General features: G+C 43.5%; 1 long non-coding RNA gene across 1 annotated transcript in view; it reads right to left on the bottom strand.

Moving 5' to 3' along the window:
• Positions 1-337: 337 nt before the first annotated feature.
• Positions 338-27,902, bottom strand: part of LOC124554198 — a 193,690-nt gene continuing 166,125 nt past the window's right edge. Inside the window, exon 2 of the long non-coding RNA XR_006968287.1 lies at positions 338-679. This is a non-coding gene — a long non-coding RNA (uncharacterized LOC124554198). The remainder of the gene's footprint in view (positions 680-27,902) is intronic.

Genomic DNA, 27,902 nt, shown 5'->3' with positions numbered 1-27,902 from the left:
TTCACATTTGTCAGGCGTCTCGTACACAAGGCTTTTCATATAGCCCGACAACAAGAAATCAACTGGGGTGAGATCAGGTGAACGTGCCCACCACGAAATAGGAGCTCCTTGGCTTGTCCACCTTTCAGGAAATGTCTGATCCAGAAGTTAACGAACTCTCACTCCAAAGGGACGTGGGGCCTCATCTTGTTGGAACCATATCAGTTGACGAATAGTGTTTCTTGGGATTACTTACCAAATAATCTTACACATCAAAAGGTAGTTAGTGGAGTGTAGACATAAGTGTAGACGTAGATGATCGTTCTATAATAGAGGATTTTCCAGTTCTGGAAACGTATTTTTTGTTCTAAGTATCTGTTGTTATTTATTTGATACTAATTTGCAAGCTATACACTGTGTATCTGCCACTACAGCATCACCCCACTCTTGGGACTGATGGCTACAAGTACAGTTACAAAAGCAACATTACAACGTGTGGGCATGATGATAGCGACACTTGTTTGTCAGCCCACAGAGGGAGAAGATGTCTACTTGTGGCAGACGCAGGTGCCAAGTAAGCACTTGCCCCCAGAGTAGCCGTTGAGCTGGGCCACGCAGTAGGCGTTGCATGCCGCCGTGTTCACGGTGTCGATGCTGCTGTCACAGGTCCCGCGCTTCATCCTCACTGCAGCAGCGCCTGCTGCAGGCACAAGAGAAAACAACAATCAGTTGTATACAAAAGCCTTAGCACAGTGTCCAGTCTGCTCTTGTATGGCAGCACACTGCAATAATAGTGGACCAGGGAAGTTTCAAAACAGAAAAATCTAATCTTAAGGTCACTTTCGGTGTCAGAATACAACTGAGGCAACTGGGCTGAGACAATTGGGCTTGAACCTTCTAGGTCAGAGGAACTTTCCAGCTCCACTTCCTACCCATGTGGAATCCCCACATCTTGGGACTTGTTTGTGGTATGAGATATAGCCTGATACCCCACCGATGCCTCTCGCTCAATTGCAATGGGTTCAGGCATAGATACTGATCTAAGGTGAGGTCTCCCTCATCTCACTGATTTAGGCCTATGCGAAGGATTAATAAGGTGGGAAACCTTCCCCCCTTTTCTCTCTTGGTCAGTAGGAATCAGGTTTTCCCCTGTCTGCTCCTCATTTTATTACAAGAGCAATAGCACGAGCCTCATCTTTCGAGGTCTGTTCACTGATGTGAAAGAATCATCATGAAGTACTAGGTAGGGACCAGCTACTACCCCTAAGCAGAATAAAAAGAATAAGAAGGCAGGTATGATTAACCCCTTCCTCTAATAATTAATTATTATTTACAATATTGGGTTGATTTTTTTTACAATTTTACCTAATTTCCAAATACCTGCATTTCCATATATGTAAATATTATGATGGTTACCAATTACCACAGCACATTATTTAATAAATTATGCCGTTATCCTATGTTAAACAATTTCTGCAATGTGTTGTTAAGAACAAATATTTTAATTGTGAAACAAATACTACAACAACAATTTTAAATAAATAGATTCTTGCTAAATACCACATCTACATCATCCCTACATTACTAGTACATGTTACATCATAGTGTATGTTTCAAAATGGGCGCATTGTCCTGTTGGCAGAAATACTATAACACAGTGATGTCATCGCATTTCCGTAAGCACTTTTTGGTGGATGTCAAAGATGTCATTTAGCTACATTCCCCTAAGTTATCTGAACATTGCATACACCAGGAGACACTCCGGTTTCCCATTGTTCATCTCTACAGGTGAGAAATGTATCATTGCTTGTGAAGGTTGGACAGACTTTGCATTAGTAAAATAAGATTTCAATTTATACTGGCGTTTCTGTTGAGGTGTAGAGATTATAGTATGTTTCCAACATTTCGCAAAATCGTGCATCACAGTAACTGCCCTTCTGCCAGTCACATCAAGCAACAAATTGGCTTACCTCCTCTTTGTGAAAGAATACATTACACTCATCGACAGCTAGATTTCGTTTCCAAGGAAATGTTTTGGCTGCATTTAATGCTTTTTCTTGGGACGGTACTTCGTGGTCGCAGTCTGGCATCTGGCAAATTTTGAAAGTTTCCGTTGCTTGAAGTCTGATACTGTATCTCAGCATTCTATGATCAATCACACAAAGAGAGCTATTGACAACGCAGCTTTATCTCTGCTACAGAAAGGTTTAAATTCTGCACCAGCACACATGCGTTCGCCAGTCGTTGATTTTATTAGTTCTGTCGAACACTCTGTTTCTAAACTACTTCCTGATGCTTCAGAACAGGTTAGGAGGAAGTCTGTCCTGTATTGACTGGCATACGTCCACCCAAGGGAAACTTAATAGCAACTGAGAGGGCTGCTTTACGTTCATTTTGAGTTTATCCAAGTATTGCTATTTTATCCACAACCAAGGGGAATGCTACAGCTGATTTGGACAAGCAGGCTTACGTTCTGAAAATGTATTTTTTACTAGCTAATACAGTGACCCTATGAAAACTGTTGAGTGAAAGACTAACAGCCTTCTGAAGAAAAGTTTATTGTATCAATAGATTATCATGCATCTTAATTCTTACTGTGCTGTCCCTGATTTTATGGTCTTCTGAAGATAAACAAGGAAGGAGTTCTTCTTAGGACGATTGTAACATTGTTGCTCTGACATACTGAGTGACAAATACCTAACTACTCAGTTGAGCTCACTAATAGGTCTGTGTGAGCATCACATCAACAACTCGGTGAATTTCTTATGTCAGTCAGAGAGCGTGCAGCGGCACGGTAATCAGTGGTATCTGTTCTTTCGAGAACAGTTACTGTCTTCATATATAGTTAAATGGTTACCCGGCCATTGACCTTCGTCTGTGCGAATGCGCACAGGTTGCCCGAACTCTTACGGGAATCACCAAAGCGTGCGCGAGTAATGAGTGGGTGGGCAAATGTCTATAAAAAGGTACAATACATATGTAGAATTGTGAACAGTTGGGAATGGGAGTCTCACGGGAAGCGTGCAAGGGATAAGTCCCTGCAGTCGCGCTATTCATCTGTGTCCTCGGTGGCTCAGATGGATAAAGCGTCTGCCACGTAAGCAGGAGATCCCGGTTTCGAGTCCCGGTCGAGACACAAATTTTCAGCTGTCCCCATCAAGGTATGTCAACAACAGCTGTCGGCAGCTGAGGGTTTCAATTAATTATCAGATAAAAATTCACTTGGCGCATTCCTGAGAGACAATCTCCACTCATTCGAAATTAATAATATAAGTGTATACCAGATGAGGCTTAAATTCAAAGAAATAGTATCGGCAGAAATTGAGAGATTTATTCAAAATAAATTAACAAACAACGGAACTGATCCTCTTTGGTACACAAAACGGGTTAGAACATTGTTGCAGAAACAACGAAACAAACATGCCAAATTTAAACAGAGGCAAAATCCCCAATACTGGGAATCTTTTACAGAAGCTCGAAATTTAGCGCGGACTTCAGTGCGAGACGCCTATAACAATTTCCACAACGAAACTTTGTCTCGAAACCTGGCAGAAAAATCCAAAGAGATTTTGGTCGTATGTGAAGTATGTTAGCGGCAAGAAACAATCAATGCCTTCTCTGAGCGATAACAATGGAGATACTATCGAAGACAGTGCTGCCAAAGCAGAGTTACTAAACACAGCCTTCCGAAATGCCTTCACAAAATAAGACGAAGTAAATATTCCAGAACTCGAATCGAGAAGAGCTGCCAACATGAGTAACGTTGAAGGAAATATCCTCAGAGTAGTGAAACAAATCGCTCAATAAAAGCAGGTCTTCTGATCCAGACTGTATACCAATTAGGTTCCTTTCGGAGTATGCTGATGCATTAGCTCCATACTTAACAATCATATACAACCGTTCGCTCGACGAAAGATCCGTACCCAAAGACTGGAAAGTTGCACAGGTCACACTAATATTCAAGAAAGGTAGTAGGAATAATCCACTAAATTACAAGCCCATATCGTTAACGTCGATATGCAGCAGGATTTTAGAACATACATTGTATTCGAACATTATGAATTACCTCGAAGACAAAGGTCTATTGACACACAATCAACATGGTTCCTGTGAAACACAACTAGCTATTTTCACATGAAGTGTTGAGTGCTATTGACAAGGGGCTTCAAATCGATTGCGTATTTCTGGATTTCCGGAGGGCTTTTGACATGGTACCACACAAGCGGCTCGTAGTGAAATTGGGTGCTTGTGGAATATCGTCTCAGTTATGTGACTGGATTTGTGATTTCCTGTCAGAGAGGTCACAGTTCGTTGCAATTGACGGAAAGTCATTGAGTAAACCAGAAGGGATTTCCGGCGTTCCCCAAGGTAGTGTTATAGGCCCTTTGTTGTTCCCTATCTATACAAACGATGTGGGAGACAATCTGAGCAGCCGTCTTCGGTTGTTTGCAGATGACGCAGTCGTTTATCGACTAATACAGTCATCAGAAGATCAGAACAAACTGCTAAACGATTTATAAAGATTGGTGCGAAAAGTGGCAGTTGACCCTAAATAATGAAAAGTGTGAGGTCATCAACATGAGCGCTAAAAGAAACTCGGTGAACTTTTGTTACACGATGAATCAGTCTAATCTAAAAGCCGTAAATTCAACTACATACCTAGGTATTACAATTACGAATAACTTAAATTGGAAGGAAGATATAGAAAATGTTGTGGAGAAGGCTAACCAAAGACTGCGTTTTATTGGCAGAACACTTAGAAAATGTAACAGACCTACTAAGGAGACTGTGTACACTACGCTTGTCCACCCTCTTTTAGAATACTGCTGCACTGTGTGGGATTCTTACCAGACAGTACTGACGGAGTACATCGAAAAAGTTCAAAGAAAGGCAGCACGTTTTGCATCATCGCGAAATATGGGAGAGAGTGTCACAGAAATGATACAGGATTTGGGCTGGAAGTCACTAAAAGAAAGGCGTTTTATGTTGGGACGGAATCTTCTCACGAAATTCCAGTCACCAACTTTGTCCTCCGAATGCGAAAATATTTTGCTGACACCGACCTACATAGGGAGGGACGATCACCACGATAAAATAAGGGAAATCAGAGCTCATACGGAAAGATATAGCTGTTCTTTCCTTCCGTGCGCTACACGAGATTGGAATATTAGGGAGTTGTGAAGGTGGTTCGATGAACCCTCTGCCAGGCACTTAAATGTGATTTGCAGAGTATCCATGTAGATGTAGACGTAGACGTATGTCTTCATGGAAATGGTAGCACACCCATCTCTCTCTGGTAACAGATTTTACACGGATAAGCGTCATCGAAAGCTTTCAGACCCGTTTGCTGCTGTGATGTTGCTTTTGGGATAACAATTTTGTCAGTTTTCAGAAGACTTGATGTAAGTTGAATATTGGTTACACCCTCTCTAGTAATTATTGCATCTCTTTTCTGTCCGACATTATCTACAAAGTTTTACCCTTAGCAAGAAACGCAAACAGCCACATGAGAACTCAGTGTGTTCAAACTATGGATTGTGAGTTTCTCAACTCTCCATCACAATGGAAAATGCATAGTCTGATCTCCGCTTACAGAATAAAAGAATCCCTCTTCACTTAGTTTGGTTGAGCACAGAAAATCTCCAGTGCAGCCAAGAGTCGAACTCAATCCTTCCCTGGGATTCTGTTGTGCTGACCACTCAACTAGGGAGGCGCACTACATCGCATTAAGAACTGCAAATGAATTACCACCTCATCTGTGTCCTATACTACACACCATGTAGGAATGTGTAGGTAACAGTAAGACTAGCATTAATAACAGGATGTGCATGTTTGTGCCATCTGATAGCTGCATAGTACAACAGTGAAGTTATTTGCAGCTAGCCACCACTAGGTAGGAATGCGTATTGAGAATGGTAGCAAGAAAGAATAATACTTGTCAAAGATGTGTAAATAAGATAAATTTGTGTTAACTGTATTTAGTATATCTTGTGATTCCATAATGTAAATCTGTTTGGAAAAATATTATTAATTGTATAGAAGTATGTACAATCCGTTTGTAATACAAGAAAGACAGTTTAGGTAGAAATCGTATCATGAAAATATATTTATGTATAGTTGGCAACACAGCCAAGAACAATAAATGCAGGATATAACTTCGTGGTTGATTTTTTGGTGTGTTTGAATCTTACAACGCCATGTTGCGAGACATGGCTGACGAGACAATGTGTGGTGAGGTAAAATTTGGATTGCATATTATGAAATAATGTGAACTGAAGTAAGACAATAATCGCCGACTTTAAGTACAATTATTGGAGATGCCAGCACTAATGGCCACACTTTTGTTTGACCCACGGGTATGCTGAAGAAACTGAAATGGCAGGCTTTTGTAAATTTCAACTGTCCCACAAAAGCCTCCTTAAATGTAGGAGTACGGCTTTAAGTGACAGGTTTAGTAACACACGATAACCAGGAAAGGCTACTAACGAACTTTCAACAACTGGCTTTAAATGATGGCTTTAGGAATATACTATAACCCTGTATGTATTGCTCCAGTATGGATTGTGAGGACAAGGTTATATCAATTACAACGAGCAGAGAGGCCTTTAAAGAGTCGTTCTTTCTGCTTTATATACGTGAATGGCTTGGGAAGACGCCCTAATAACACTTGAAATGGGAAATACTTGAAAGTTTTTGCTGCGTGTAGATGTATATGTAGTTGTAGGTGGAGCGTTGGTACATGCTACACATCTGTAGGCTAATACTGTGGGCAGTGCTACAGTTAAACATAGACTGTCACCTTTCTTTGACAGTATCCATCACACTCTTCAATATATCCTTCATAGTGTAATCTATATGAATCGACGTTCGGGCTGATAAAACCATTGGGAGCTTTAATTATGATGTCTGATTGTATTTGGAAATTTATTGTAGCTTGCTCCTTCCCAAATTACATAATCTAATGAAAAGTGATCAGACATCCATATCTACTATGGACTTGACCACTAGATTTCATAAGAGGCGGAGCCGCCAATATAGACAGGTAGGTGGGGGGGGGGGGGACGTGGGGGAGGGGGAGTATTGTGTTGTCAGCTGAGACGCAGTAGCAGCAGTACGGGTCAGTCAGGAAAGCTCACTGACTTACAATGTGGCATATATGATCAGTGTCACTTTAGTAGCAAATCCGTTAGGGCTATTTCAATGTAGTTGTAGTTGTAGATGGAGCGTTGGTACATGCTACACATCTGTAGGCTAATACTGTGAGCAGTGCTACAGTTAAACATAGACTGTCACCTTTCTTTGACAGTATCCATCACACTCTTCAATATATCCTTCATAGTGTAATCTATATGAATCGACGTTCGGGCTGATAAAACCATTGGGAGCTTTAATTATGATGTCTGATTGTATTTGGAAATTTATTGTAGCTTGCTCCTTCCCAAATTACATAATCTAATGAAAAGTGATCAGACATCCATATCTACTATGGACTTGACCACTAGATTTCATAAGAAGCGGAGCCGCCAATTTAGACAGGTACGGGGGGGGGGGGGGGACGTGGGGGAGGGGGAGTATTGTGTTGTCAGCTGAGACGCAGTAGCAGCAGTACGGGTCAGTCAGGAAAGCTCACTGACTTACAATGTGGCATATATGATCAGTGACACTTTAGTAGCAAATCCGTTAGGGCTATTTCAACCTTTGTGAAGCTGCCCAAGTTCACTGCTGGTGATAGGACTGCAAAGTGGAAACACGATGGCACGAAGACAGCTAAATGTAGAGGAACTGTCGAGCATTTGGAGGGTAGATGTACAGGGTGACACAGAATAATGGGAATGTTTGAAATGAGTAGTGGCAGCCATGGGCAGGTGGCAGCACTGCGGGTTCGTGACAGTGAGCGAGTAAACAGTTTACCATTTCAGTAATCATGGATCGGTGGAAAAGACAACAGGTCGTGTTAGCCACAAAAATCTATATATATAAAAGAAAGTCGTGTTAGTTACACTATTTATAACTCAAGAACGGCTGTTCCGATTTGGCTGAAAATTGGTGGAGAGGTAGCTTAGAACCAAGAGACGGACATAGGATACTTTTTATCCCGTTCGACCGTTATAAAATGTGGTATAACAAAAACGCATCCGGCATGAAATAACATAGCGCAAATGTCAGCTAAACGTCACTATAAAACGTGGTATAACAAAGACGCAACTGACATGGAATAACAAAACGCAAATGACACTTAAACGTCTGTGGTGAAGTATCAGTATATATCATTAATTAAAAATTTAAAGAAATAATTTGTATTTTCTTTGAATCATCATTAACAATGCTGCGATCGAATATTTCTCGACAAAGCCGTAATGCAAGAACGATACAAAACATTGCGAATGAAAGGACAGAGGAGCCGGCCGTTGGTGGCCGAGCGGTTCTAGGCGCTTCAGTCCGGAACCGCGAGACCGCTGCGGTCGCAGGTTCGAATCCTGCCTTGGGCATGGATGTGTGTGATGTCCTTAAGTTAGTTAGGTTTAAGTAGTTCTAAGTTCTAGGGGACTGATGACCTGAGATGTTAAGTTCCATAGTGCTCAGAGCCATTTGAACCATTTTTGGACTGAAGAAGAACAACAAGATGAAGCGACCAACTATCCAATTGAACTATTAAACTCCTTGGATGTGCCTGGCTTACCACCGCACAATTTACGCCTAAAAGCTGGCCCCATGGTAATTATGCTTCGAAACATAAACCAACCAAAACTGCGCAGCGGTACGTGTGAGGTGGTAAGTAAATTGATGAACGATGTTATTTACGCAACAATACTCAAGGGAAAATTCGGTGAAGAAGTTCTCATTCCGAGGATCGGGATGATCCCAACCGATATGCCGTTTGAGTTTAAAAGACTTCAATTTCCGATCTGTCTTGCATTCGCCATGACCATTAGCAAATCACAAGGCCAGTCCTTGAAAGATTGTGGTTTAAATCAAGACTATCCATGTTTTTCACATGGTCAATTATATGTGACATGTTCACGGGTCAGAAGAACATCTGCGTTGTTTGTTCTTGCACCTGATAATAAAACAAAAAAATGTCGTGTATCACAAGGTACTTAATTGAAGAGTGGAAGCTATGCACCAAAAAACATAAAGAATAAAGAATCATTATAATACTTAATTTTTTATTTGTATTTCCAAATGAAAAATTGAACTTAACATCCAAAATCTGATTATTTATTGGCTTTAAGGAGGAACATGGTTTGTGGTGTCACACCCAGACACCACACTTGCTAGGTGGTAGCCTTTAAATCGGCCGCGGTCAGTTAGTATACGTCGGACCCGCGTGTCGCCACTATCAGTGATTGCAGACCGAGCGCCGCTACACGGCAGGTCTAGAGAGACTTCCTAGCACTCGCCCCAGTTGTACAGCCGACTTTGCTAGCGATGGTTCACTGACAAATTACGCTCTCAATTGCCGAGACGATAGTTAGCATAGCCTTCAGCTACGTCATTTGCTACGACCTAGCAAGGCGCCATTATCAGTTGCTATTGATCTTGTTAATCATGTACCGTCAGACCGACGTTCACCAGCAATGGATTAAAGTTAAGTATTCCTCCAGCTACGTCCGTTTTTCTAAATTCTAATTTCCCTGTCCTGTTCCACACCTCACGCCAGCTTGCGTGAGCTAAAACGCGTGCCTTTCGGCTTCCTCTGATATTCCTGGGTTGGCTCTCCTACCAATCCACAACAGGGTTCGCCGGGTCAGCTAGTATTTTATAAAAACAGTGATAGTTTGGTAATTTTATAATTTAGGACGTCATGATGCCGTTCCAACGAAACATGCGATAAAATTTTGGATTAATAACTTTGAAGAGACTGGATCTGCCCTCAAGAAGAAACCAACATGACGACCAAGAAGTGTGCGTTATCCAGCGAACATTGATGTCGTACGCTAGTCTGTCTTACGGAGCCCACGGCGTTCAATTCGTAAACAAGCAGCAGTGGTTGGAATGTCCCGGGGTGCTCATCCGTACAAACTACAGATGGTGCAACAATTGAAGGACAACGATTACCAAATATGATTAGGATTCTGTCAACAAATGGTAACAAAAATAAACATTGACGGATTCGTAAACAAGTTGTGGATGTCAGATGAGGTACATTTTAAACTCACAAGTTATGTGAATAAACATAACTGCCGTTACTGGGCAAACACAAATACAAATGATGTTCATTAGCGCCCTTTACATGCTAGTAAAGTGACAGTATGGTGTGGTGTGTCATCACATGGGATTATCGGACGGTATTTTTTCGTAAATGAACAGGGAAGCACAATAACTGTCAACGCCGATAGTTACGTGGAGATGTTACGAACTTTCGTTGGACCTGCGTTGAACAACTTTCCAATCGTTCAAGAAGCCTGGACAGGACAGAGCGACACCACTCACCGCACAGCAGTCAGTGGCATGTGTGCGAGAACTGTTTGGCAGCCGTGTGATCTCGCTAACTTCACCTGGCAGCATAGATCGGCAGATTTTCCCGTTTGTAACTTTTTCTTGTGGGGCTACCACGAGAGCAAAGTTTACGCGACTTGACCAAGATGAGTTAAAACATATGAGTTAAAACAGATAATTCGGGATGCAATTCTCAGAATTCCAGTTGATATGTTCCAGCGGTCAATGAGGAATCTCAACAGCAGATTTCACGAGTGTATTCGTACAGGAGGACTGCTTCTAAAGGACGTAATTTTTAAAAAATGATAAATGCCACTATTGTTGTTGTCTTCAGTCCTGAGACTGGTTTGATGCAGCTCTCCATGCTACTCTGTCTTGTGCAACCTTCTTCATCTCCCAGTACTTACTGCAACCTACATCCTTCTGAATCTGCTTAGTGTATTCATCTCTTGGTCTCCCTCTACGATTTTTGCCCTCCACACTGCCCTCCAATGCTACATTTGTGATCCCTTGATGCCTCAGAACATGTCCTACCAACCGATCCCTTCTTGTTGTCAAGTTGTACCACAAACTCCTCCCCAATTCTATTCAATACCTCCTCATTAGTTATGTGATCTACCCATCTAATCTTCAGCATTCTTCTGTAGCATCACATTTCGAAAGTTTCTATTCTCTTCCTGTCCAAACTATTTATCGGCCACGTTTCACTTTCATACGTGGCTACACTCCAGAAACGACTTCCTGACACTTAAATCTATACTCGATGTTAACAAATTTCTCTTCTTCATAAACGCTTTCCTTGCCATTGCCTGTCTACATTTTATATCCTCTCTACTTCGACCATCATCAGTTACTTTGCCCCCGAAATAGCAAAACTCCTTTACTACTTTAACGTGTCTCATTTCCTAATCTAATTCCCTCAGCATCACCCAACTTAATTCGACTACATTCCATTATCCTCGTTTTGCTTTTGTTGATGTTCATCTTATACCGTTCATTAAAGACCCTGTCCATTCCGTTCAACTGCTCTTCCAAGTCCTTTGCTGTCTCTGACAGAATTACAATGTCATTGGCGAACCTCAAAGTTTTTATTTCTTCTCCATGGATTTTAATACCTACTCCAAATTTTTCTTTTGTTTCCTTTACTGCTTGCTCAATATACAGATTAAATAACATCGAGGAGAGGCTACAACCCTGCCTCACTCCCTTCCCAACCACTGATTCCCTTTCATGCCCATCGACTCTTATTACTGCCATCTGGTTTCTGTACAAATTGTAAATAGCCTTTCGCTCCCTGTATTTTACCCCTGCCACCTCCAGAATTTAAAAGAATATTCCAGTCAACATTATCGAAAGCTTTGTCTAAGTCTACAAATGCTAGAAATGTAGGTTTGCCTTTCCTTAATCTATTTTCTAAGATAGGTCGTGGGGTCAGTACTGCCTCACGTGTTCCAACATTTCTAGGGAATCCAAATTGATCTTCCCCGAGGTCGGCTTCTACCAGTTTGCCCATTCGTCTGTAAAGAATTCTAGTTAGTATTCTGCAGCTGTTACTTATTAAACTGATAGTTCGGTAATTTTCACATCTGTCAACACTTGCTTTCTTTAGGATTGGAGTTATTATGTTCTTCTTGAAATCTGAGGGTATTTCGCCTGTCTCATACATCTTGCTCACCGGATGGTAGAGTTTCGTCTGGACTGGCTCTCCCAGGGCCGTCAGTAGTTCCATTGGAATGTTATCTACTCCCGGAGCCTAATATTTCTTAAATGGCAAAGTTCTAAGGTTTCAGTAACTGTGAAAGGAATTTCTTGCCTTCGTCGCTTCTAGTTTTATTGGATTGTGGAAACGTTGCCGATTTTCTGTGTCGCCGTATAAAAAATCGCTTGAAATCATCGGAAGGAATCACTCATGAGCCCCAGTCCAGCTAGCACAGTCACTGCCCGTAGGGGGTTAAAAAAGGATTGTGTACAGCAGTTGAGCAGCTGCTCATTGCCCACAGAGGTCAGTGCAAAGTGACGCCAGTGGGCATGACTGGAAACGAGTGATTTGGAGCCATGAATGACGCTGTACCCTGTGGCAATCCGATGGCCATCGCGTGCAGTGCCAGTAGTGAAGTACGAAGGAGCTGGTTACACGTTACGGTATTGTTTTCTCGTCGTTAGGGCATGGTCCCCTGTAACATCCACGAGATAAATTTTAGCTACAGTGCGACGAGAGGAAATTATGCCTCTAACAGTTATAAACATTATCTATTCGACATATAAAAAATCACTGAAAACGATAAATATTAATTATTTATATAACATTCTATGATGTAATTGGATATATCGATGTGTATCATACAAAGACAATGATAATTGTAAATTCCTTTTATGATCTGCGTTTGTCTTCCTTTGTTTTTACCTTTTGTTGGTTGGCTTTTGTAGGTTGCGGACGCATATCAAACTGAAGGTCTGTTAAGAAATTGTTATTTGTTAATTATTACTTGAAAATAGAGTTCTTTATTATTATAAATATGAGTGAATAATTATTTGCCTCTCTCAGTAAGCATTATCTGTGTTAATTATTTCTTTCCGCTGCAAGGAGCGCAGCCATTGATGATAGCGATTTGTATCGCGTTTTTGTCTGTGTTTTCCTTAGAAACAAATCAAATGTTTGCTTGATGAAGTCTAAATAGTGCCCAATACGGAAGTAGAGTTTATGGAGTTTAATAAGCATTTCAAATACTTAGTTATTTGCTCTAATAATAGAAAGTCTCTATCAATTGTCTGCCGACATCTTAACAATTATCTCAGCGGCAAATTCAAATTACGCAACTCTGCAGACGTAAATGCCGAACGTGATACAAATGTATAAAAAATAAATGTGCACCAGTGGTCCCGAACTCCTTTTCATGAAAATTATTCCAATCAGATTGGTTCTTTAAAAACAGTGCTCATAGCACGATCCTTATAACAAACTTTTCTAGCTGATGTATGGAGCCGAAATTAATTAAGCACGAGTTGCGAAGAATATTGTTTCAGGTAACATACGTCAGTGTTGTGTGCGGCTGATATTCGGTGGTTTTAATGATCATTTTGCTGAAGATAACTATTTCCATCATAATCAATAGTTGTTTAGAATCTGATGTATGAACTGTGATTTAGTGACACTTACACAACTTACAGACAACACTTTAACACAACGTTAACTTGGAGTTCTTTAGCAACTTGACCAAATCTTTAGCCGGGAGAAAAATTATTTAGTAATTACTCTATGTAATAAAATAAGATTATCATTTTCATTTACAAATTAGTTAAATACCAAACCACTGAATAACACAGCGAACGCCACACTCCGTACTCCAATGAGGAAACGATAAATGCGGAAGGATATAAGAACATTTTACAGCATTTTGTACCTCATGCAGTAGAGGGACAGTTCGGAGACAGTGAGTGTTTGTACTGACATGACAGTGCACAGCGCGAGACAATGGTTAGTGGACAGCAGTATTCCTGGACTACGTAATACCGACCAGCCTCTTAAATGCCAACTAGGTTGGTTAAAATGGCTCTGAGCACTATGGTACTTAACATGGGAGGTGATCAGTCCCCTAGACTTACAAGGTGGGGCCACGACGTTTGGACTTCTTACACTCGCAGAACTCCGTGAGGACAGCAAAATGTGTACTCAGTAGTGCGTACTTCTCAAGCGTTGATGAGAAAATCGCAAGATAGTTTCGCTCGTCAAATACACAGGGTGTTACAAAAAGGTACGGCCAAACTTTCAGCAAACATTCATCACACACAAATTATGAAAAGATGTTTTGTGGACATGTGTCCGGAAACACTTAATTTCCATGTTAGACTTCATTTTAGTTTCGTCCACCTACGCTCAATGGAGCACGTTATCACGATTTTATACGGGATACTCTACCTGTGCTGCTAGAACATGTGCCTTTACAAGTACGACACAACATGTGGTTCATGCACGATGGAGCTCCTGCACGTTTCAGTCGAAGTGTTCGAACACTTCTCAACAACAGATTCGGTGACCGACGGATTGGTAGAGGTGGACCAATTCCGTGGCCTCCACGCTCTCCTGACCTCAACCCTCTCGACTTTCATTTATGGGGGCATTTGAAAGCTCTTGTCTACGCAACTCTGGTACCAAATGTAGAGACTCTTCGTGCTCGTATTGTGGACGGCTGTGATACAATACGCCATTCTCCAGGGCTGCATCAGCGCATCAGGGATTCCGTGCGATGGAGGGTGGATGCATATATCCTCGCTAACGGAGGACATTTTGAACACTTCCTGTAACAAAGTGTTTGAAGTCACGCTGGTACGTTCTGTTGCTGTGTGTTTCCATTCCATGATTAATGCGATTTGAAGAGAAGTAATAAAATGAGCTCTAACATGGAAAGTAAGCGTTTCCGGACACATGTCCACATAACATATTTTCTTTCTTTGTGTGTGAGGAATGTTTCCTTAAAGTTTGGCCGCACCTTTTTGTAACACGCCGTATACCAGTGCGTGCCCTTTTTTATGACGTAGCGGCGCCAGCCGAGTGGTTACCTTTTTCACACCATGCATGCCATGAACTTTCCGCAAAGTTTTATCAACATTATTACAAATATTCTGCAGAAGTCAACATCGACAGTTATGGTAAACGGTCAGTCCGCTAGGCCCATTGTAATGAAAAGTTCGGTGCGACAAGGGTGCCCGATGTCTATGTCACTCTTTGCAATAGCAATCGAGCCATTACTTTTTCGCTTGAGCCACAACCTACAAGGATTCACTAGACGTGGTCGCAGCATTGTCTGCAGGGCGTATGCCGATGACGTTGGATTTATTGTCAAAGACAACGACGAGATAGAGAAAACACTCGACATAATAAACAAGTATGAACAAGTATCTGGTGCGAAACTGAATAGATATAAGGAAGAGGACAATGAGTGTCCTCCGAACTTTGGCTCACAGAGCGCATATCATTTCTGACAAAAGCAGTCTGCAAGATGAACTTTCCCACATACAAAGAGTGTTTGAAGACAATGGGTACTCTCCACAACAAATACAGAGGACACTGAAAATGAAACCGAAAGAGGCCACAAAGAAAGCAGAAGAAGATGAAGAAACTGTGGTGTCACCGCCAGACACCACACTTGCTAGGTGGTAGCTTTAAATCGGCCGCGGTCCATTTACTACATGTCGGACCCGCGTGTCGCCACTGTGTGATCGCAGACCGAGCGCCACCACAAGGCAGGTCTCGAGATACGGACTAGCACTCGACCCAGTTGTACGGACGACGTAGCTAGCGATGCACACTGACCAAGCCTCGCTCATTTGCAGAGCAGATAGTTAGAATAGCCTTCAGCTAAGTCAATGGCTACGACCTAGCAAGGCGCCATTAGTAACATTGCATGTATGTAAAGAGTCTTACTTGTATAGCCACAATCTCCAGATGTACCAAAAGGATGGATTAAAGTTAAGTATTCCAGAAGCTACGTACTTTTCTTTTTAGCATTCATTACGTATCCTGTTTCAGACCTCTCGCCATCCAGCTTTAGCTTAGCACGTGCCTTTCGGCTTCCTCTCATTGTGTCTAGGCTGTCTTGTCTAGACACAACATTTTTGGTGACGAGTCAACGGAAAGGGTCTTGTTCTTCCTAATTGCTTACATTTACTTGTGTCATGGCTTCGCCAGATGTACTGTCCGAATTTTATCGCTTGCAGAATCAGCAGACGCAGGCGTTATTGGATGCCCTTGGACAGCTCGTCCAGGGTCAACGTGCACTGCAAAACGATGCGGCCGCCGCCGCTTCATCGCTACCGCAGCCACAACATGCAGTTGCACCCCCATTTCGACCGTATCATGCGGCGATGGAAACCTGGACGGAGTGGTCACGCCAGTTTGGATTTCATCTTGCCGCCTACAGAATTCAAGGTAACGAGCGGCAGCCTCATTTATTGTCGTGTGTAGGGGTGCAAACGTACCGTGTGATAGTGAAATTATTTCCCCAACGCGACGTAGCAACTCTGTCCTACGAAGAAATTTTGTCGGCATTGGACGCCTATTCCAAAGAAACAGTTAATGTAGTTGCAAAAAGGTATATTTTCTTTCGTACAAAACGTATGGCCGGTCAAACTAATAGGGAGTGAGTTGCAACTTTGCAAGGCCTTACAAGGGATTGCGCTTTTGAGTGTGAATGTGGCCTCCCTTATTCAGATACTATGGTACGTGATGCAACAGCACAGAACGTTTCTGATGTTCGCATACGGGAACAGATTTTGAAACTCGTCAATCCCTCCCTTCAGCAAGTGATAGACATATTGGATAGACAAGACACGCTTGACTTTGCTCAGGAATCATTTGCAACTTCGCCAGGCGTGTGTAACATTAACCGGCCCGCCGGGCGCGCTGCACAGCCCGGTAACCTGCCCTCGCACACGTCCGCGCAGCTGCCACCACGCTCTAAACCGGGTGTGCCGCGCCAGCACACCAATGCAGTGAAATCATGCCCGGGGTGTGCTACTAGACATTCGCGTGAAAATTGCCCGTCACGCCAAGCTATTTGCTTTTTCTGTAATAAGAAAGGACGTGTTCAAAGTGTTTGCCAGAAAAAGCTCAGATCAGACAATCACAACCATTCCAGTCCCTTTGCTTCGCGCCGGAATCGAACCAAGGACACTCAGGCTCGTGAACCTTCGCCCATGGACATTCATGTAGTTAATTCCACTTCGTCCAGTGCCACTGTCTCTAACAGTGACTGTGTTCATCTCACACAAAGTGTAGGTCGACGTCGCCGGAAATCACGTCAATTAGCAAGTGATGCTGTACCTGTATCAGTTCAAATTGCACGAGACAGTCGCTCTTGTCGTCAGCAGGACAATAAACTTTTTGTAGATTTGGATTTTAATGGCAAGGTCATACCATTCCAGCTCGATACCAGAGCTGCAGTTTCATTGCTCAATCATGACATGTACAAACAACTGGGCAAACCTCCGTTGCATTCCGCAAATGTTCAGCTCACTAGTTATTCAGGACAGCATATCCCTGTGTTAGGACAGTGCATTCTTCTTGCAACATTCAAGGGACAAACAAAACTTGTGCCATTTTACGTTCTTCGCTCTTCTACTGCAGTGAACTTGTTTGGTTTAGATTCATTTCAATTGTTTAACATGTCTATTGTAAATCAGGTCCTATCAGTGAATCAGACTGTGCCTTCCGACAGTGTTTCTCGTCTGTGTGAAGAATTTGCAGACATTTTTGCACCAGGCTTAGGTTGCGCTCAGAACTATGAAGCACATTTGGAACTGAAAGTCAACGCGCAACCGAAATTTTTCCGAGCATGCAATGTTCCCCACGCATTGCGTGATGAGGTCGCAAGAACATTACACGATTTAGAATCGCGAGGTGTGATTGAACGTGTGCAGACTATTGTTTCCGACAATGGCCCACAATTCATGTCCGCAGAATTTCAGTCATTCTGCAAGGCCAATGGTATTCAACATCTGACGTCCGCGCCGTTTCCGCCTCAGTCAAACGGTGCCGCTGAACGACTGGTCCGGACTTTCAAGTCACAGATGTTGAAGTTGAAAGAGTCGCATTCTCGGGAGGACGCGTTGTTGCTCTTTTTGTCATCGTATCGCTCTCAGCCCCGAGATGGTCGCTCGCCGGCTGAGTTGCTCCACGGTCGTCCTCATCAAACCATGATGTCTTTGCTGCACCCGTCGCATCAGGTTCCTGTGCAGCGGCAGACTCCTGATTTTGCTCCAGGCGACGTTGTATTCTATCGCAACTTTCGCGGTTCACGGCGTTGGCTCGCAGGGCGCATTCTTCGCTGCCTCGGCCGCGCGATGTATTTGGTTTTGGGGGCCTCTGGTGAGGTGCGTCGGCATCTCAATCAGCTGCGCCTCTGTCGTCGCCTGGGTTCTGCCGCTCCCCGTCTGCTTTCAGCGACGGTGCCGTCCGGTCAGCGCCCTGGGGACCCATCTACTGGCTCGCCTCAGCCCCAGGTGTTACCGACGCTGCCTTCCATTTTGCCCCATGGCGACGCGCCGCCGCCGCCGCCGCCGCCTCCGCCGCCGCCGCCGCCTGTCCTCCAGCCGGCGCCGCCCGCAGTGGACGCTTCGCTGCAGCCGCCAAGCGCCTCCCTGGGTCATACGCCGCCGATCGCTTCCCGTGACCAGCTGTCCTCCGCCATGGCCCTCTTGCCTGCTCCGGACCACATGACGTCATCGCGCGTCGGATACCCCGACGCAATGGAGGTCACCCATTCGGCCTCTCCTGTCTCTTTACAGGCGCATACACCGCATGTTGACGTGCTCTCTGGACTAGGTTTTCAGCCGTTTCCTAGCTCCCCTCGGACTGAATGGCAGGGTGCGGGTGGCACAGCCTCGTCTATTGTTAGGCTCCCCACCTCATCGCAAACATCAACATGGGGTCCTCCCCACCTCGGGCGGAAGCCTTATAACACGACCGTTCGCCGATTTGCGGGGGAGGAATGTGGTGTCACCGCCAGACACCACACTTGCTAGGTGGTAGCTTTAAATCGGCCGCGGTCTATTAGTACATATCGGACCCGCGTGTCGCCACTGTGTGATCGCAGACCGAGCGCCACCACAAGGCAGGTCTCGAGATATGGACTAGCACTCGACCCAGTTGTACGGACGACGTAGCTAGCGATGCACACTGACCAAGCCTCGCTCATTTGCAGAGCAGATAGTTAGAATAGCCTTCAGCTAAGTCAATGGCTACGATCTAGCAAGGCGCCATTAATAACATTGCATGTATCTAAAGAGTCCCACTTGTATCGCCACAATCTCCAGATGTACCAAAAGGATGGATTAAAGTTAAGTATTCCAGAAGTTACGTACTTTTCTTTTTAGCATTCATTACGTATCCTGTTTCAGACCTCTCGCCATCCAGCTTTAGCTTAGCGCGTGCCTTTCGGCTTCCTCTCATTGTGTCTAGGCTGTCTTGTCTAGACACAACAGAAACCTTTAAATCGATGGTCTTCCTGCCATACGTGGGTAGCCTCTCATCAAAAATAGAACGCACTCTCGGCAGACACAAAGTAAAAGTGATTTTTCGTCCTCCACCCAAGACAGCTGCACTCGTGGGCTCAGTCAAAGATGATTTGCTGCTCCGAAAATCTGGAGTTTACAAAATTCCATGTGAATGTGGCCTTTCTTACATCGGACAAACAACTCGTACTGTCCAAGAAAGATGTACAGAACACCGGAGGTACACACGACTTTTGCAACCCAACAAGGCGGCAGTGGCACAGCACTGTATTGATAATGGTCACAGCATGTTGCATGACAACGTCGAAATTTTGGCAACTACATCACCCTTTTGGGACTCGATAGTAAAGGAGGCAATTGAAATTCGATTGACGACGAATTTAATTAATAGAGATAGTGGTTTCAATCTTGATAAATCATGGAATGCGGCACTTGCTGTAATAAACTCGCAAAGACGTCGTCACAGTGCAGCTCACAATGGTATATCGATATGTCAACACAAATCGACTGCGGAGTCATAGATACAACTCGCGCATTATGCACGTCTCTGTCGCCAACCAACGTCTCTGACGCATTTGCATCTGTGGCCGCATGCGCAGTCGCGCGGTACAGAACAGTACAAAGGGACGAAGCGAGGACTGGAACGGCAGTCTTGCGGCTCGCTCTGAAGATGGCTGAACGTTATACAGGCGAAATATTAGAAGAAGAAGGAGATTTCTTGCGGCTGCACACCCGAAACTTAATGGAACAGTCTTTGCGCCACCAAAACCTGAAGATATACAAGGAATATTCGGCAGACCATCGCAGTTAATTACAGAAGAATCGTCAACACCATCCGTGCCTGTATACGTCAGCACAATCTCCGCACTCTTGATGAGATACAGAGAGTGGCTCTCGCGACCATCTATTTAAATTAAATTACGTGGCGCAAGCCCTGCCAATGCCGAGGGAAGTGGCGAACAGGATTTTGGCTGCTTTTGGCCACTTCGTCAGCCGCGGCCACATCTTCAAACGTTCACTCAACCGACTGGCAACGGTGGATTGAATCTCATAGACGTGCACAATAAAGCACAAGCAGTGTACGTCCGTAAAACATATAAACTGTGGAAGCGGTCAGTAGACAGTGTTGCCGCATTCTTGTTAAATGAAATAGCGCCGGCCATCCAGGACGCCCCAATAGACGTTCACCACATGCCAAATGAACTTTACCACCTAAAACATTTCTTCGTAGAATATAGCTACATTAGACTGGGAACACCCGAGAAAGATGTCATCAAAGTCAAGAAAATATACCAAAGCGTAATGAACTTTCAGACCAAGAACATCATAGAACAAAAATACGTCGGTCACACTTGGCATGATGTCTGGAGGAACATACACCACCCACCCGTATTTACCAACAAAAGTGCGGTCATTGTGGTACTGTTTTGTGAACAGGAAATTTGCAACGAACTCCTGACTACATTCCATTCACCTGGCTGATTCCCCTTTATGTACCACTTGCAACGTGACTGACACAGATGAGCATCAATTTGTCTGTGGAAAGACAAAATAATATATGGTTGTCAATCGGAAAAAAGTTAGCAACTATGCAGAGAAAACCGCCGTATTTGATAACGCCAGCGTGCCTTTTAAACCCAGAAGAAGAATTATACCCTACCTGGAAGAAAAATGCCGTCAACTGGTTGAAGGGACACGCGGTATTTTACCTGCTGTTCAGTAAAGAAAGGAGCGAAGGAGATTTTTTGACGTACATCGCCGACCAGCATCACAAGCTACTACGCATGAATAATTACTGTGATCCATACGCCAACTTCCTCAGAAGAACACTCATGTGAACACCATTTTCGACTATACGATTTAGAACGTGATGAAACGAGAGACAATTTGATCTTTGAAAAACAAATACGATAAAGTGAAGACCATCACTATCTGGTTTAGACTTGGAGTTTTTTCTAAAATGTCGAGGAACCTATAATTAATTTTAGTTCGTTTTATTACTTTTAAATCTCAATTGAAAATTATGTACTACTGTGGAATGTTACGACAAAAAAAAAAAAGTGGTTAGCGTTCAAGCCCCGTAATCGATGGATCGCTGGGTCGAGTCCCATTCGTCAGTTTTTTTTATTTATAACACAGTCACTTTCTTTACTATTTATATTACAATTGATGTTGTTGTTGTGGTCTTCAGTCCAGAGACTGGTTTGATGCAGCTGTCCATGCCACTCTATCCTCTGCAAGCTGCTTCATCTCCCAGTACCTACTGCAACCTACATCCTTCTGAATCTGCTTGGTGTATTCATGTCTTGGTCTCCCTCTACGATTTTTACCCTCCACGCTGTCCTCCAATGCCAAATTGGTGATCCTTTGATGCCTCAGAACGTGTCTTACCAATCGGTCCCTTCTTCTAGTCAAGTTGTGCCACAAACTCCTCTTCTCCCCAATTCTATTCAATACTTCCTCATTAGTTATGTGATCTACCCATCTAATCTTCAGCATTCTTATGTAGCACCACATTTCAAAAGCTTCTATTCTCTTCTTGTCCAAACTATTTATTGTCCATGTTTCATTTCCATACATGGCTACACTCCATACAAATACTTTCAGAAACGACTTCCTGACGCATACTCCCAATATTTTCACGGAATCCAAACCGATCTTCCCCGAGGTCGGCTTCTACTAGTTTTTCCATTCGTCTGTAAAGAATTCGCGTTAGTATTTTGCAGCAGTGACTTATTAAACTGATAGTTCGGTAATTTTCCCATCTGTCAACACTTGCTTTCCTTGGGATTGGAATTATTGTATTCTTCTTGAAGTCTGAGGGTATTTCACCTGTCTCATACATCTTGCTCGCCAGATGGTAGAGTTTTGTCAGGACTGGCTCTCCCAAGGCTGTCAGTAGTTCTAAGGGAAAGTTGTCTACTCCCCGGGGCCCTGTTTCGACTCAGGTCTTTCAGTGCTCTGTCAAACTCTTCACGCAGAATCATATCTCCCATTTCATCTTCACCTTCATCCTCTTCCATTTCCATAATATTGTCGTCAAGTACATCGCCCTTGTATAGACCCTCTATATACTCCTTCCACCTTTCTGCTTTCGCTTCTTTGTTTACAATTGATATAATGGGAAAATTACGTGTATTCGGATGGACTTTTATTAAATTTACAGTGTTATTTGGCAAATTTTTACCATCACAAATAACATAATATTCAAAACTATCGACTAGTAAACGACCAAACGCATAAAATGATACTGAAAATGTATGCTTGTCCGTGTCTCCAAAATTGTTCGTATTTAATCGAAAAAGAACGACAAATTGCTTCTCGTGAAGACGCTATTAAAATACACTCGATACTGCATCACCAGTTATCAGCGCCGATGTTTAAGGAAATGCTGCGTTATTCATGGTTTGCTTGCAAATTATCGGCTGAAAGTGAAATTGTTAACAACGTTTGTTTTTCCACGGAAAACCTCAAAAGACCTTGCGTATGCGGAAAGATAGCATTTATTCAATGCAGCTGGTGCCGTTTAATTTTATGTTTTCCATGTTTTGACGAAAAATACCACCCTGCAACTTGTACTCATAACGACGAAAGCGACGACTAATTGTATATCTTTCGAAAGCCATCTGTGCCGGTCAAAACTTGGAGGTAACAAGTCGTTTCGGGCTCCTTCTAGGTATAAGGGATTTCTCAAATCAGGGACAAGCATATACACTTTCAGTATCACTTTATACGTTCGGTCGTTTACTAGTTACGAATATTATATTATTTGTGATAGTAAAAGTTTGTAGACTGCCAAATAACATTGTATATTTAATAAAAGTCCATCCGAATACACGTATTTTTCCCATTATATCAATTGTAATATAAATAGTAAACAAAATGACTGTGTTAGAAATGAAAAAAAAAAAACTGACAAACGGGACTCGACCCAGCGATCCAGCGATTACGGAGCTTGAACACTAACCACTTTTTTTTTTTTTTTTAATCTCATTTTGTTCTATATTGTTCGTTGAACTTGTTCGTGGCGGACGTCCGATCACACTCGTTCAGATTGTTCGTTGATTCGTTCACGCACTTTTTTTATTACAGAGGGTAGCTAAACCCTCTGACCGAACACGCTGAGCTACCGTGCCGGCTATATTTGACGACCGAAATTATCTTGCGATTTTCTCAACAACGCTTGAGAAGTACGCGCTACTGCTTACACATGAGTCGCCTAGATGCAAAACTGTCCATGTCCTCCATAACCGGTATTGAGAAAAAGTGGAAAAACTGTTTTCACTGTTTAAATACACACTGCCCTACGCTGTATGTTGTATACATAAGTATGGATTAGTACAAAACCATTTGGGCTATTGAAAAAAAATCAGGAACTCAATGCATGCAAGATATAAGCAAAATAAAAATGGACTTGGACAGTTTTGTATCTAACTTTGCAGATGGCCACTTTTGCATGCAACTGAAATGTACATGGACAGTTTTGAACCTGACTAGTTGTACATGAGGAGAGGATATGGGGTGAACATAAAACTGTGTATTCAGTTTTAATTTCTTTTAATATTTATGAAAGTACATGGTGTAACAACTGACCCTCAATCCACTTAATACATCATATCTGGACCAATGTCTTCATCTTCTCCTGCTAGGTATTCTGATTCAACTGATGCCCCTGACCCGCTGGAACCTAGTAACGTCATGTACCACGACAAGGATTCACGTTCCCTCCAGGACTCACCACAGTGTTTCTCGAGGAGTTTTGAAACATCCTCCAGTTTCTTTTCATTAACAGGAACACACGTGTTCGTAATGCAGCTCGAGTTTGTGTGTCCTAAGTGTTTCCCACGTTTGCATACGGACAGTGGTAGGTTGATTTCAGAATTATAATTAGGCTCCCCTTGGATTTTTATAGCATTCTGAGAATGTGTATAGCTTTCAGAATAAACAGCTGTAAGACACCACGCAAGTACAATGTTTACATGCTTATGGTAGCCATCTTGTATTACGGTTACATGACCCCAGCCTTCAATGCGATTTATCAAAAGGGACAAGACAAGTTTTGCACCCAACTTACTGGTGGACATGGACAGTTTTGAATCTAACCACACTTTTCGTGAGCTGTTTTCCATAGGACATGGAGAGTTTTCAGCATAAATAGCATTTCAAGCATGTGTAAAATGTCATCCTCTACAATCCAAATTTGCCAACTCAATTTTTTTTAAAAGTGGACATCTGAGCGACTCACATATTGTTGTCGCCACGGAGTACTACGACTGTGCAAAGTTTGAAGTAAATCCCCTTGTTAGACCTACTTAAACCTAACTAACCTAAGGACAAAAAATGGCTCTGAGCTCTATGGGACTCAACTTCTCAGGTCATTAGTCCCCTAGAATTTAGAACTACTTAAACCTAACTAACCTAAGGACATCACACACATCCATGCCCGAGGCAGGATTCGAACCTGCGACCGTTGCGGTCTCGCGGTTCCAGACTTCAGCGCCTAGAACCGCACGGGCACTTCGGCCGGCTAACCTAAGGACATCACACACATCCATGCCCGAGGCAGGATTCGAACCTGCGACCGTAGCAGCAGCGCTGTTCCGGACTGAAGTGCCTAGAACCGCCAATGCCAACTAGAAAAGAAAGTAAAATTGATTGTACAGGTAAGATAGACGTGCAGCACAACCAGGGTGGATGAGAAACAAAGAAGGAAGGTCAGATCTTAGCGTGTTGTCGAGAGTGAGGTCATTAAGGACAGAGCACAAGCTTGCATTATAATAAGAAGAGAATGGAAATCGGCCCTCCGCTTTTAAGAGGATTCATCATGGCATTTGCGTGAAGCTATTAAGGGGACCGTGGACAAGCTAAATCATGATGGCTGGACAAGGAGTTGAATCGCCTTTTTCTCGAGTACGGGTGCAGAGTGCTACCGCTGCGCCAGCCATCTCGCTCAGTCGCTGCAGACGAGATTCGCGAGTAGCAAACCGGCAGCGGGCGGTCGCAACTGCAGCTACACTAAACAGCTGGTGTGAGACAACTGTTAAATAAAATTAATGTGAGATTTATTTATTCTCGAATCAGAAACATACAAATTTACAGTAGCCATACACATCAATAAATATGTACATATATATACACAAATTGTATTTATATGACATGTGCCCAGTACTTTGCAACCTCCAAGGCGCTTGGAGTGGCTTGCAGGAGATCAATCTTCGTGCAGGACGTAGGCCACAAAAGGCACTGGAGCATGTGGCTTGGGGTTTGTTCTTGTCCACAAGCACAGATCGTATCTTCTGTTACGAAGCCCCATCTCTTCAGGTTGCCTCTGGATCGTCCAACTCCTGATCGTGATCTGTTTAAAGATTTCCACACCAGCCAGCTCTCGTTGTGTCCAGGTGATAGTTCTGCAGCTTCTGGCGTCTGCAGGGGAGACGCTGACTTCTTCCACAACTCCAGCCTTGCCTCCTCTGGTGAAATGGTGAGCTTCTCGGATGTTCTCAGGAAGCTCTTTCGCGATCTCAGCCGTTGCTGTGGTGGATTATGTCCATGCAGTGGATGGGCACTGTCCTGTTCCACTTTCAGTCTCTCCTTGTTGGCAGTCACTGCTCTGCGTACCCACGGTGGCGCTATTCCAGCCAGGCAGTAGAGCTTATCAGTTGGGGTACGTCTTAAGCAACCTGTGATCAACCTGCAGGATTCGTTGAGAGCAATGTTAGATGTGATCATTCAATTTCTCCAGGCGTATTTTATGATGAAACAAATCTCGGGTGAACAACCTGGCTGACGGCCGGGGTGGCCGAGCGGTTCTGGGTTCTAGAGTCTATGGTCTCAGGTTCGAATCCTGCCTCGGGCACGGATGTGTGTGATGTCCTCAGGTTAGTTAGATTTAAGTAGTTCTAAGTACCATAGTGCTCAGAGCCATTTGAACCATTTGAACAGCCTGGCATGAGTGTGCTTAGGACACAATATTTCGGCAATCGACCACGTTGCCATCATCAGGTACGCTGATGTACTGACCGGAGGTGGGCCAGCGCCATCTACACAGGCTGTTACAAAAAGGTACGGCTAAACTTTCAGGAAACATTCCTCACACACAAAGAAAGAAAATATGTTATGTGGACACGAGTCCGGAAACGCTTACTTTCCATGTTAGAGCTCATTTTATTGCTTCTCTTCAAATCACATTGATCATGGAATGGAAACACACAGAAACAGAACGTACCAGCGTGACTTCAAACACTTTGTTACAGGAAATATTCAAAATGTCCTCCGTTAGCGAGGATACATGTATCCACCCTCCGTCGCATGGAATTCCTGAAGCCCTGGAGAATGGCATATTGTATCACAGCCGTCCACAATACGAGCACGAAGAGTCTCTACCTTTGGTACCGGAGTTGCGTAGACAAGAGCTTTCAAATGCCCCCATAAATGAAAGTCAAGAGGGTTGAGGTCAGCAGAGCGTGGAGGCCACGGAATTGGTCCGCCTCTACCAATCCGTCGGTCACCGAATCTGTTGTTGAGAAGCGTACGAACACTTCGACTGAAATGTGCAGGAGCTCCATCGTGCATGAACCACATGTTGTGTCGTACTTGTAAAGGCACATGTTCTAGCAGCACAGGTAGAGTATCCCTTATGAAATCGTGATAACGTGCTCCATTGAGCATAGGTGGAAGAACATGGGGCCCAATCGAGACATCACCAACAATGCCTGCCCAAATGTTCACAGAAAATCTGTGTTGATGACGTGATTGCACAATTGCCTGCGGATTCTCGTCAGCCCACACAAATCGATTGTGAAAATTTACAATTTGATCACGTCGGAATGAAGCCTCATCTGCAAAGAGAACATTTGCACTGAAATGAGGATTGACACATTGTCGGATGAACCATTCGCAGAAGTGTACCCCTTGGAGGCCAATCAGCTGCTGATAGTACCTGCACACGCTGTACACGGTACGGAAACAACTGGTTCTCCCGTAGCACTCTCCATACAGTGACGTGGTCAACGTTACCTTGTACAGCAGCAACTTTTCTGACGCTGACATTAGGGTTATCGTCAACTGCACGAAGAATTGCCTCGTCCATTGCAGGTTTCCTCGTCGTTCTAGGTCTTCCCCAGTCGCGAGTCACAGGCTGGAATGTTCCGTGCTCCCTAAGACGGCGATCAATTGCTTCGAACGTCTTCCTGTCGGGACACCTTCGTTCTGGAAATATGTCTTGATACAAACGTACCGCGCCACAGCTATTGCCCCGTCCTAATCCGTACATCAAATGGGCATCTGCCAACTCCGCCTTTGTGAACATTGCACTGACTACAAAACCACGTTCGTGATGAACACTAACCTGTCGATGCTACATACTGATGTGGTTGATGCTAGTACTGTAGAGCAATGAGTCGCATGTCAACACAAGCACCGAAGTCAACATTACCTTCCTTCAATTGGGCCAACTGGCGGTGAATCGAGGAAGT

The sequence above is a fragment of the Schistocerca americana genome, chromosome 11 (genome assembly GCF_021461395.2).
Source record: "Schistocerca americana isolate TAMUIC-IGC-003095 chromosome 11, iqSchAmer2.1, whole genome shotgun sequence".
NCBI lineage: Eukaryota > Metazoa > Arthropoda > Insecta > Orthoptera > Acrididae > Schistocerca > Schistocerca americana.
This window is presented reverse-complemented; position numbering and strand designations above follow the sequence as displayed.